At 44.2% G+C, this 11,934-nt stretch overlaps 1 non-coding gene across 1 annotated transcript; it reads right to left on the minus strand.

Annotated features, from left to right (window-relative positions):
- Window positions 1-11,490: 11,490 nt before the first annotated feature.
- LOC133761323 (small nucleolar RNA SNORA20) lies at window positions 11,491-11,620 on the minus strand. Its single transcript, XR_009866125.1, has one exon. It is a non-coding gene; the product is annotated as a small nucleolar RNA SNORA20 (small nucleolar RNA).
- Window positions 11,621-11,934: the final 314 nt, after the last annotated feature.

An 11,934-nucleotide genomic window follows, 5' to 3' on the forward strand; every position in this document is an offset into this window, starting at 1 on the left:
CTCTCTCTCACTATCCACTCTGCCTGTCAAAAATAAAAAATAAAATTCTTTTTTGTTAAGAACATAAACTTTTATATATCTTTATTTATTCATGGTTATTATATTTTGTATATCACATTTTAATACTTTTATTCAGAGTGTTCTTTATAAAACTATTAATTTAAATTTTACATTTTTTAATATAAAAAATGGAGCCCACATGTTGCTAAACTGTAAGAACAAGGTATGGGACCAGCACTGTGGCACAGAGGGTTAACGCACTGGCCTGAAGTGCCAGTATCCCATATGGGTGCTGGTTCGAGACCTGGCCGCTCCACTTTTTTTTTTTTAAGATTTATTTATTTATTTGAAAGTCAGAGTTACACACACACACACACACACACAGAGGTCTTCCATCCGCTGGTTCACTCCCCAATTGGCCGCATCGGCCAGGCTGCTCCACTTCTGATCCAGCTCTCTGCTATGGCCTGGGAAAGCAGTAGAAGATGGCTCAAGTCTTTGGTCCCCTGCACCCCTGTAGGAGACCTGGAGGAAGCTCCTGGCTCCTGGCTTTGGATCCTCCAGCCGTTGCGGCCAACTGGGGAATGGACCATCAGATAGAAGACCTCTCTCTCTCTGCTTCTCTTCTCTCTGTGTAACTCTGACTTTCAAATCAAATAAATAAATCTTAAAAAAAAAAAAAAAAAAAAAAAAGAGGGGCCAGAGAATGGCGCACTAGGTTAATCCTCTGCCTGTGGCACTGGCATCCCATATGGGCACCGGCTTCTAGTCCCAGTTGCTCTTCTTCCGGTTTAGTTCTCTGCTGTGGTCCGGGAGGGCAGTGGAGGATGGCCCAAGTGCTTGGGCCCCTGCACCCACATGGGAGACCAGGGAGAAGCACCTGGCTCCTGGCTTTGGATAGGCGCAGTGCCAGCCGTAGTGGCCATTTGGGGAGTGAACCAGTGGATGGAAGACCTTTCTCTCTGTCTATAACTCTATCTGTCAAATAAATTAAAAAAAAAAAAAGAAAGAACAAGGTATTATCTGCTGGAGAGTAAAAGCAGACAAAATCAGCAAACAGAAGATGTCAACTTGGCAAACAGATGTAATTCAACCGTCATTCTTCTGGGGGGTTACTATTTAATATCCAGAAAAAATTGCTCAAATCACTGTCACACATAACATAGAAGTCTCTATTTTCTCCCCATATCACTGATTCTCCTGTTTTTCAGATTACAGTGGCTTCTCTGTTTGGCTCAAGGTTCTTCCTTGGTCGGGATCCTCCCATCTTCTCATTTATTCTCATTGGCTGACACTCTCCAGCTCCTCAGGCTATTCCCCCAAGCTGCTCCAAACACTTCTGATTCCCTACTTTCTTCAGCAGAGCAACTCTGCTCTCTTTCTCTTACGCCCTCTCCTCCCCCATGTATTGCTCACTCCTCCCCATAATCATGGGCTTTTTGCTTGACAAAAAGAAGCACCTATCTGTTCCTCCCTTGAGAGTGAAAATGGCTCATGAATTATTTTCTGAAGAGCAATTTTTTCCTCTTCCCACTACAGAAAAATAAGCATTTCTGACACAGGGGCATCTGCCTCTCCTCTGTGCATACTGTTCCCTCAGCCTGGAACGCCCTACACACTCATCAGTTCCCTCTGTTGCTCCGTGACTCATTCAATTTGCACACAAGTTCAAGTTTCACTCAACATCACTATCCCCAGTATGTGGTGCAGGTTTGCTGACTGACCAAATAATGTCTTCTCAACTCTCAAATAAAAGCAGCATTCACTTCTGGAAAAGATCCTTCAGAAAATTAAAGGAAAATTGATTCTGAATTAATTTAATAAGCCTCGTATTCTGAGCTACCATTACTATCAGTTTCTGCTTCTGTGACTTTATTGCTAGAATTCTGATTGGCTGAAGGTTAGCCCAGACTGGAACATGTCTCCTTTTCCCTCTTTATGTTCATTTACTTTTTCAATGAATGCATTTACAGTACACAGCATGCTGCTTATCAGACCCTTAGCTGCTTCTCTGTGGTCTCTATCATTTTTCCAGACCTTTCTGGTGTTTTGTCATCTGGTCAATATTTATGGGTTTGCATTTCTTTCTCTCCCAGTGAAATAGCAACAATTCTTTTGATTTTTTTTTCCTTTTAAAAAGATTTATGCATTTATTTGAAAGGCAGAGTTACTGAGAGGGAGGGACAGAGGGAGAGATCTTCCATCTGCTGATTCACTCCCCAAATGGCTGCAACAGCAAGGGCTGGGCCAGGCCAATGCCAGGAGGCAGGGGCCAGATCTCCCACATGGGTATAGGGGCCCAACTACTTGGGCCATCTTCCACTGTTTTTCCCAGGCACATTGGAGGGAGCTAGATTGGAAGTGAAACAGCCGGGACTTGAATGGCTGCTTGCCACTGTTGCCAGTGTTCCAAGCAGCTTTACCTGCTACACCAAAATGCCCCCCTCCCTTTTTTATATTTTAAAAATTTATTTATTTGAAAGGAAGAGTTACACAGAGAGAAGGAGACAGTATTTTGACTTTTAAAAATTCTCCTTTGTATAATTTGGAAAAGAGCTGTTTTCACAATGTAATAAAGAAGAAAATTTTAAAAAAAGGAATGCACATGTTCCTTTAGATTTGGTCTTAAAGTAAATAACTATGCATAATGACAAAACTATTTTGATAATTACTTGTGTTACTGTTTTAATGCTGTTTTTCTGTAACATGCCTGCGTATATTGTTAGCAAAATGAAGATTTTATCAGTCTCAGTCTTTTGCAAAGTATCTTGCATTGTTAAATATAAATTATTATAGGGGCCGATGCTGTGGCACAGCAGATTAAAGCCCTGTCCTGAAGCGCCGACATCCCAACATCCCAACATCCCGTATGGGCGCCAATTCTAGTCCCAGCTGCTCCTCTTCTGATTCAGCTCTCTGATATGGCCTGGGAGAGCATTAGAGGATGGCCCAAGTGCTTGGGCCCTTGCACTCACATGGGAGACCTGGAGGAAGCTCCTGGCTCCTGGCTTCAGATCGGCTCAGCTCCAGCCATTGTGGCCATCTGGGGAGTGAACCAGCGGATGGAAGACCTCTCTCTCTCTGTCTCTACCTCTCTCTCTCTAACTCTTTCAAATAAATAAATAAATAAATAATTTTAAAATAAATCTTTTAAAAAATAGAAATTATTATAAAATAGTATGGTTTTGGACTAGACCCAACTGACTAGGCTAAAAACCAAAATGGATTCACTCATACCAAGCTGAAACCAAGCTTTATTTGACCTTCTGAGAAATCAGGAGAGAAAGATAATAACCAAATGTCCCAAAAGGTAATTTCAGTCACCATGGTAATTTTCCTTCTGCTTTAATTCCTACAAAAAAAAAAAAAAAAAAAAAGTAACCTGTGTGAGACCTGAGCCTGGATCAAGGTGTAACTATTTTTAACTAGGCCTCCATCTTATAACTTGGGCCTGACCAGGCCCTGAACCCTAAGCCAAGAGCTCCTAAAAGTAAATAAATGAACTCCCCTTGCAATAAACTCTCCTAGCAACAGCCGATTAACAGATAACAGAGAAATACCTAGAGTTCCTGGTGTCTTCTCAGGGCAGATTAGGTGATTGATAGCTACCCGAGACCTTCAGTTCGGCATGTACACCCCAGCAGCTCGGACCCTATGCTTCGGCCAATCAATTCAAAAGGCATCAACCCCAAAGCCATCCAACCACCTTTAGTAGGTCCGTTCCTGCCACTGGATGCACTAATCAATTCTAAGAGATGTCCTTTGGACCGGCGCCGTGGCTTAACAGGCTAATCCTCCGCCTTGAGGTGCCGGCACACTGGGTTCTAGTCCCGGTCGGGGTGCCGGATTCTGTCCCGGTTGCTCCTCTTCCAGGCCAGCTCTCTGCTATGGCCCGGGAGTGCAGTGGAGGATGTCCCAAGTGATTGGGCCCTGCACCCCATGGGAGACCAGGATAAGCACCTGGTTCCTGCCTTCGGATCAGCGTGGTGTGCCGGCCGCAGCAGCCATTGGAGGGTGAGCCAACGGCAAAAGGAAGACCTTTCTCTCTGTCTCTCTCTCACTGTCCACTCTGCCTGTCAAAAAAAAAAAAAAAAAAAGAGATGTCCTTTGAATTTCCCATGGGACAAGATGATTTGCTAAATGGTACCATGATGTATAGAATGTCTCTAAAAACCCTGTTAACTGAAGGGTCGGAGCTCTCAATTCAGACCCAGTGCGTTGGTGTTGATTGAGAGTCCAGGCCCGGACCTGCAATAAAACTCTTGTGTGCTTTACAGCGGTATCGGCTCCTTGGTGATCTTTGGGGACAACTGAACTGGGCATAACACCTGATACATACAAATCAGTCTTTTTTGAAATTTTTCTGTTTCTCTGTCCCTACCTTAAAAGGAAAGTAATTTGAAATGACCATCCATTTTTTTGTTCTGCATTTCTACATTATTTAGCCCTTTTTTTTCTTTTTCTTTTCTTTTTTATTTTATTTTATTTTTTTTTTGACAGGCAGAGTGGATAGTGAGAGAGAGAGACAGAGAGGAAAGTCTTCCTTTTTGCCGTTGGTTCACCCTCCAATGGCCGCTGCGGACAGCGCATCTCGCTGATCCGAAGCCGGGAGCCAGGTGCTTCTCCTGGTCTCCCTTGCGGGTGCAGGGCCCAAGCACTTGGGTCATCCTCCACTGCCTTCCCAGGCCATAGCAGAGAGCTGGCCTGGAAGAGGGGCAACCGGGATAGAATCCGGCGCCCTGACCGGGACTAGAACCCGGTGTGCCGGTGCCGCAAGGTGGAGGATAAGCCTGTTAAGCCACGGCGCCGGCCTTTTTTTTTCTATTTTAAAACCAAACTCCTTTTGCTCAATTCATTGGAACATTTATTCTATTTTACAAATGAAGTGTTACCCAATTCTAGAATTGCAAATAAAGCCAATTAAGATCTTTAAAATTTAAAATAAAATAAGATCTTTAAAAATTACAAATTGTAATTTTGTCCATTGACTTCATTAACCTCTAATAGATTGGTCATCCTGTTGTGCTCCTTTTTAATATTTTTTAAAATCTGAGGTGCTTTTACAAGTTTATTATTTCTTTTTTTTTTTTTTTTTTTTTTTTTTTGACAGGCAGATTTAGACAGTGAGAGAGAGAGACACAGAGAGAAAGGTCTTCCTTTCCGTTGATTAGCCTCCCAAATGGCCACCACAGCCGGTGCGCTGTGCCAATCCTAAGACAGGAGCCAGGTGCTTCTCCTGGTCTCCCACGCGGGTGCAGGGCCCAAGCACTTGGGCCATCCTCCACTGCCTTCCCGGGCCACAGCAGAGAGCTGGACTGGAAGAGGAGCAACCGGGACAGAATCCGGCGCCCCAACCAGGACTAGAACCTGGGGTGCCCCACCGGAGGCAGAGGATTAGCCAAGCGAGCCACAGCGCCGGCCACAAGTTTATTATTTCTTATCCCCAAAACCATTTCATCTATCAGTATAATTAGACACAAAAACTCATGCTTCAAACAGATTTTATCTGGTCATAATCTGGCTATAAAGACCTTTGCTCAAACTTAATAATGGAGCAAATAGGAGAGCATACAAAGTAGTTTTTATTAGTACCTAGGTTTTGAAGTCAGCAAATGCCTCTATGTACAGGCTACGTGACCTTGAAAAAGTTATTTTAACTCTATGAACTCTAAGTTGCTATTTTGTAAAATGGGAGGTGGGGCTGCATAACTATTTCAACTAATGGCTATAAGAATTAAATCAGATTAAATATGTGACACAGGGAGCACAGAATATGAAACACAGCAAGTGTCTAAACAGAAATTATTATTATATTATTATTCATTTCCTTTGGCTATATACCCAAATTTTTAAAATTTTATATTTGAGAGGCAGAGAGACAGAGACAGAATGAGAAACAGAGAGCTTCCATTTGCTGGTTTACTCTCCTAAAGGCCCACACTGGCCAGGGTTAAGCCAAGTCAAAGTCAGGAGCTAAGAATGCCATCCAGGTCTCCCACATGAGTGATAGGAACTCAATTACACGAGCCATCACCACTGCCTCTCGGGATCTGCATTAGCAGGAAGCTGAAGTCAGGATCCAGGTACTTCAAAGTGAGATGTGGGTATCTTTATCACTAGGCTACGCATGTATACAAGAAGTTCTACTTTTAATTTTGAGGGGAATTTCCCTACTGTCTTCCATAATGACTACACCAATTTACATTCTCACTAACAATCTACAAGGGTCCCTTTTATTCTCACTTCGTTCCAACATTTGTTATTTCTTGCATTTTTGATAACAGCCATCCCAACAGGTATAAGATGACATCTCATTGTGGCTTTGATTCACATTTTCCTGATGTTAGTAATGTTAAGTATGTTTTTGTATATTTATTGGCCATTCACATGTCATCTTTGAAGAAAAATGTTCAGGTGACTAGAACATCTGGGTGTGATAGCATCTTAGTGTGATAATTCTTAGTGTGATGGCAGAAACATGAATATCACATGAGGAAATAGGGAAAGTCACAACACAAGAGCATGTTGTAACAACACAGAAAGACAACTTTCTGCAGCTAGTCTATCTGTAGCACCTAGATACAGATGATTCAGACAACCCACACCTTAACAAAGATTCAGGATAGGGGCCGGTGCTGTGGCGCAGCGGGTTAATGCCCTGGCCTGAAGCACCAGCATCCCATATGGACGCCGATTCAAGCCCCGGCTGCTCCACTTCCAATCCAGCTCTCTGCTATGGCCTGGGAAAGCAGTACAAGATGGCCCAAGTCCCTGGCCTCTGCAACCGTGTGGGAGACCCGGAAGAAGCTCTTGGCTCCTGGCTTCAGATCGGTGCAGCTCCGGCCGTTGTGGCCAATTGGGGAGTGAACCATCAGATGGAAGACCTGTCTCCCTCTCTGCCTCTCCTCTCTCTGTATAACTCTGACTTTCAAATAAATAATCTCTTTTAAAAAAAAAGATTCAGGGGCCGGCTCCGCGGCTCACTTGGCTAATCCTCTGCCTGCAGAGCCAGTACCCCAGGTTCTAGTCCCGATTGGGGCACCAGGTTTTGTCCCAGTTGCTCTTCTTCCAGCCCAGCTCTCTGCTGTGGCCCGGGAAGGCAATGGAGGATGGCCCAAGTGCTTGGGCCCTGCACCCGCATGGGAGACCAGGAGAAGCACCTGGCTCCTGGCTTCGGATTGGCGCAGCGTGCCGGCTGTAGCGGCCATTTAGGGGATGAACCAATGGAAGGAAGACCTTTCTCTCTGTCTCTCTCTCTCTCTCTCACTGTCTAACTCTGCCTGTCAAAAAAAAAAAAAAAAAAAAGATTCAGGATAACGGATCAAAACAAGGCACTACAAAATGTACCCCTATTGTATACCATCTCCTCTCCTCCTCACTCACCCAAGTCTCACCAAGTTATATATTAAGAAACATAATGATAAAATAGCATAAAGAAAAATATACACGAAGTCATAAGCCAAGACCAGAAACAAAACCAACTATAAACCTAACCCATATTAATCTATCTAATCTACTGGCTTTGTGGTTTAGAGGATTCAGCTGCTGCTTGTACACATCAGAGTACTGGTTTGAGTCCTGGCTACCCTGCTTCTGATCCAGCTCCCTACTAATGCACCTGAAAAGGCAGCAAAGAATGGCCTGAGTGCCATTATCACCCATGTGGGAGACCTGGACAGAGTTCCTGACTCCTGACTTCGGCCTAGCCCAGCTCTAGCTATTGTGGCCATTTGGGGAGTGAACCAGTGGATAGATAATCTCTCTACCTCTTTCAAATAAATAAATAAATAAATATTTTTAAGATGAATGAATAAACCTAACCCAGAAACAATTTACAACAGCTTGGTGCCTGCTGTTGGCTGGGAGATGTCCTAGACACAAGGCTCTGGCACAGAGAATGATATCCCAACAGCAAGCACTTCTGGCTTGGGGGGAGTCTCATATACACTCAAGTCACTGCCACTGCTCTACAATGCATCATAAGCCCTGCTTGCACAGAGAGAAACTGGAGCCCACACATATAGAAGTATTCTCCACTTAAAAATAATACCTCCAAAGTATCAAAGCTCCAGGTTGCTAAGATGGAAAACAAAAATCCTGTGAATGAGCTGTTGGATATGAGTCAAAAGAGCCATTTCCATTCGCATACATCAATTCCCAGGCCCATACTAGGAGTTTTCAAAACTTAATGGAAAACACATTATATTTTATTTCCAATTTTCCCCAAACTTTTCAAAGCCCCTTCATAATCTGGCTGTAGAGGAGAAATAGCATATACTGCATCCTATAAACAGAATTCCATTGATTCAGGTTGTTGTCTTCCAATCAGAACCAAAACTGAGTCCTCAGTGAGCCATTCCACCTTTTTAATACAGCCAACTACTTCTAAGTCATGGTATATGTAATAAGACCAATTAATTCCTCGGGCACATGTTCACTGCCGGATAGTGAACACCCCAACAGTGAATAAAGCATTCTGAGAGAATGTATAGATGGTAGAGATAGCAAGAGAATTGCAAACAGGGATGGAAAATCCATATCCATAATGTTTCCATTTCCCATGAGGACGAATTTGACCCCTCCATGATGGAAGAGATCCAAAATATTCAGCCTTCCACTAGGTGACTAGCTTGTCCCTCTAAGGAATGCTGCCATTCTAGGGGCTCTGTTCTCACACTGTCTGTTAGCAGATTAGATACTCAGTGGCAGCAGTAGTCAAGCCACCTTCCTTAAGGGAAGGTCCTCATTGTTCAGCCCAGGCAGTTTTCATTCCTACCACAACAGCTACTTTGTTCATGGGTCCTTTAAATAAGCATCAGAGTAGCTAATGAAAGGCTAATGTCTAATGAAAGGCCATAGATTTACTGCAAAATCCTAAAAATCTGTGCTATGATTCTCCTAGTAGTGACTGTCAAAGATTGTATTCACTGTCTATTTGATACAGACCCTTGAGTATCATTGGAACAGCTAGATTATAATGTCTAAGAGCATCTTACTTTACAGCCTCAACAGGGCCTTTTCTTGCTCTGGTCTCCATTTGAAGCTAGTAGCCTTATGGGTGACTCTGCAGATAGTCCAAACTAAAAATGTGATTCATATATTGCCTCCAAAATCTAAAATGTCTACCAAGCACTGTGACTCTTTTATCACAGTAAATAGTAGATCAACATTTGTGTCATCTTGGAAAGGTTATCTCAACAAGCTCTTGACTACTGGATCCCTAGAAACTCCCCAAGGTAGCAGGCTATTCAATTTGTCTTACACTCCCTGGTTTGCATATATCTTAGTAAGACTTCCAAATTAACTTCTACTTTCTACTCACCAGATTCAGTTAGCATAATTGTTCTGAAAGCCATGCATAGTTTTTTCAGTAATATACTTCTTTCCACAAACTGTGTGAAAACCCCTTGTATGTAAGAGTCTGAAGACCAAAAGAAGTGTAGGCTCAATATAGATATTTGGAAGTTGTACCCAGGCTAGCCTACCAGAACAGTAGACACCCTAGTGACCCAATACTTTTAAAATGCATTAATCTGCTATAAAATAAGAATAAAAATCAAATTTTTAAGTCAAAGAATGCTTTAATATATAATATTAATATTTCAATCTTTAAGCTAATACAGTCATAAGATATAAATTCTGAAAATTTTTATGTAGGAAGTTTCATTCCACAGAAGTCATACTGCTGTCCTAGCTCTATCGGTAAAGATGACTTTTGCTACAAATAACAGAAACTACACTCTCAATGACTCCAGCAGAGACTGTGCTAATTTCCCTACCCAGGAAGCTCAGCATTAGTGGCACCTCCAGGGTCTGCAGACAAAGACTCCTCTCAGCTCTGCACACTGCCATCCTTGCTGTTGCTCCATTCTCAGCTGTGAGTAAAACAGCTACAGCAGTTCCAGGCACCTCCAGACTTGACAACATTCCCAGGAAGAAGAGATACTGTCACTTCCAGGGACTGTCTCCTAGCAGCGAGACAACCTTTCTCAGAAGCACCCTCTCCCCTGCCCTCGCAGATGTCCTTGCTATGGACTGAATGTTTGTGTTCCCAAAATTTATACGTTGAAATCCTTTACTCTCAAGGTGATGGTCCTAGGAGATTGGGTTTTGGGGAGGTAATTAAGTCAATAGGGTGGAGCCCTCGTGAATAGGATTAATTCCCTTATAAATGAGGCCCCTCAGTAAGAAGGCAGACATCTATGAACCAGGACAGCCCCTCACCAGTGCTCCAATACTGGACTTCCAAACCTCCAGAACTCTGAGACAAATGCGTACACCAGCCAGTTTATAGCATTCTGTCCTAACAGCCCAAACTGACAAGAGAGTCTCCTTTGTCTCACTGGACAGGACCAGAATATATCCTCACTCCTAAATCAATGACTGGCAAGAAGGATGGAATAAATAGAACATTCTCAAAGTAACCACCTGGGGTGGAAAAGGGACTCATCCATCTGCTTTCTCTAGGAGTGTTCCTCCGGGAAGGGTGGATGAGCTCACCTGGAGAAGGTGTTCAGAGACAAGCAGAGAGCACCCAGGAGCTTCTGCATCTGCAGGAAGAGCAGAGATGGAGTCAGTCATGGTTTCTGCTACAGCGGGGCTTCCTGTGACGGAAGAGACACATCACAAACAGCTACAGTTGGACCTGGGCTGTAGTTTGGTCTGCTGGTAAGAGCAGACTGGGCTATGAAGTGCTAGTTGTATATTAACAATTGGCCGGTGCCGCAGCTCACTAGGCTAATCCTCCGCCTTGCGGCGCAGGCACACCGGGTTCTAATCCCGGTCAGGGCACCGGATTCTGTCCCGGTTGCCCCTCTTCCAGGCCAGCTCTCTGCTGTGGCCAGGGAGTGCAGTGGAGGATGGCCCAAGTGCTTGGGCCCTGCACCCCATGGGAGACCAGGATAAGCCCCTGGCTCCTGCCATCGGATCAGCGCGGTGCACCGGCCGCAGCGCGCCAACCGCGGCAGCCATTGGAGGGTGAACCAACGGCAAAAGGAAGACCTTTCTCTCTGTCTCTCTCTCTCACTGTCCACTCTGCCTGTCAAAAAAAAATATATATATATTAACAATTATATGACTCGGCAGGTTACCAAAGCTCTGTGTCTCGATTTCTTCTTCTTCTTCTTTTTTTTTTTTTTTTTTTTTTTGACAGGCAGAGTGGACAGTGAGAGAGAGAGAGGGAGACAGAGAGGAAGGTCTTCCTTTACTGTTGCTTCACCCTCCAATGGCCGCTGTGGCTGGCGCGCTGCGCCGATCTGAAGCCAGGAGCCAGGTGCCTCTCCTGGTCTCCCATGCAGGTGCAGGGCCCAAGGATTTGGGCCATCCTCCACTGCACTCCTGGGCCATAGCAGAGAGCTGGCCTGGAAGAGGGGCAACTGGGACAGAATCCGGCACCCCAACCGGGACTAGAACCCGGGGTGCCGGTGCTGCAGGTGGAGGATTAGCCTATTGAGCTGCGGCGCTGGCCTTTTTTTTTTTTTTTTTTTAACAAAATGTCTAGACCATGCAGGAGAGATGACACTGTTACTTCATCTGCATTTACAATGGCCCAATATTAGTTTATCCCATTTGTACAACTACTGATAGCACTGAGAGAACATAGCAGCAAATAAACAGAAACTCATTTTACTCTTCTATAAAGCACCCTATACAGAGTAAATATCGAGTAAATGCAACAATTATTATTTTCATTATTTTCATATTCAGGTGTTGGGAGGCCGTTGGAAGGGATTCAAGCAGGAAGGTGCACTGGTGAGATCTGTGTCTTGGTTGGATGGCTTGGGTAGTTTGTTCTGACTCTGCTCTCGGCTTCCTCTTCACCAGATCAGCGTGAGCATGTATCTCCCCAGCTGAGATTACTTCTAGCTATCCCCACAACGGAGCCCCACCAGACTCCTCCAGGCCCCAGCAGCATCCCCAGTAAAATCTCTGTTG

This window comes from Lepus europaeus, chromosome 5 (genome assembly GCF_033115175.1).
Source record: "Lepus europaeus isolate LE1 chromosome 5, mLepTim1.pri, whole genome shotgun sequence".
NCBI lineage: Eukaryota > Metazoa > Chordata > Mammalia > Lagomorpha > Leporidae > Lepus > Lepus europaeus.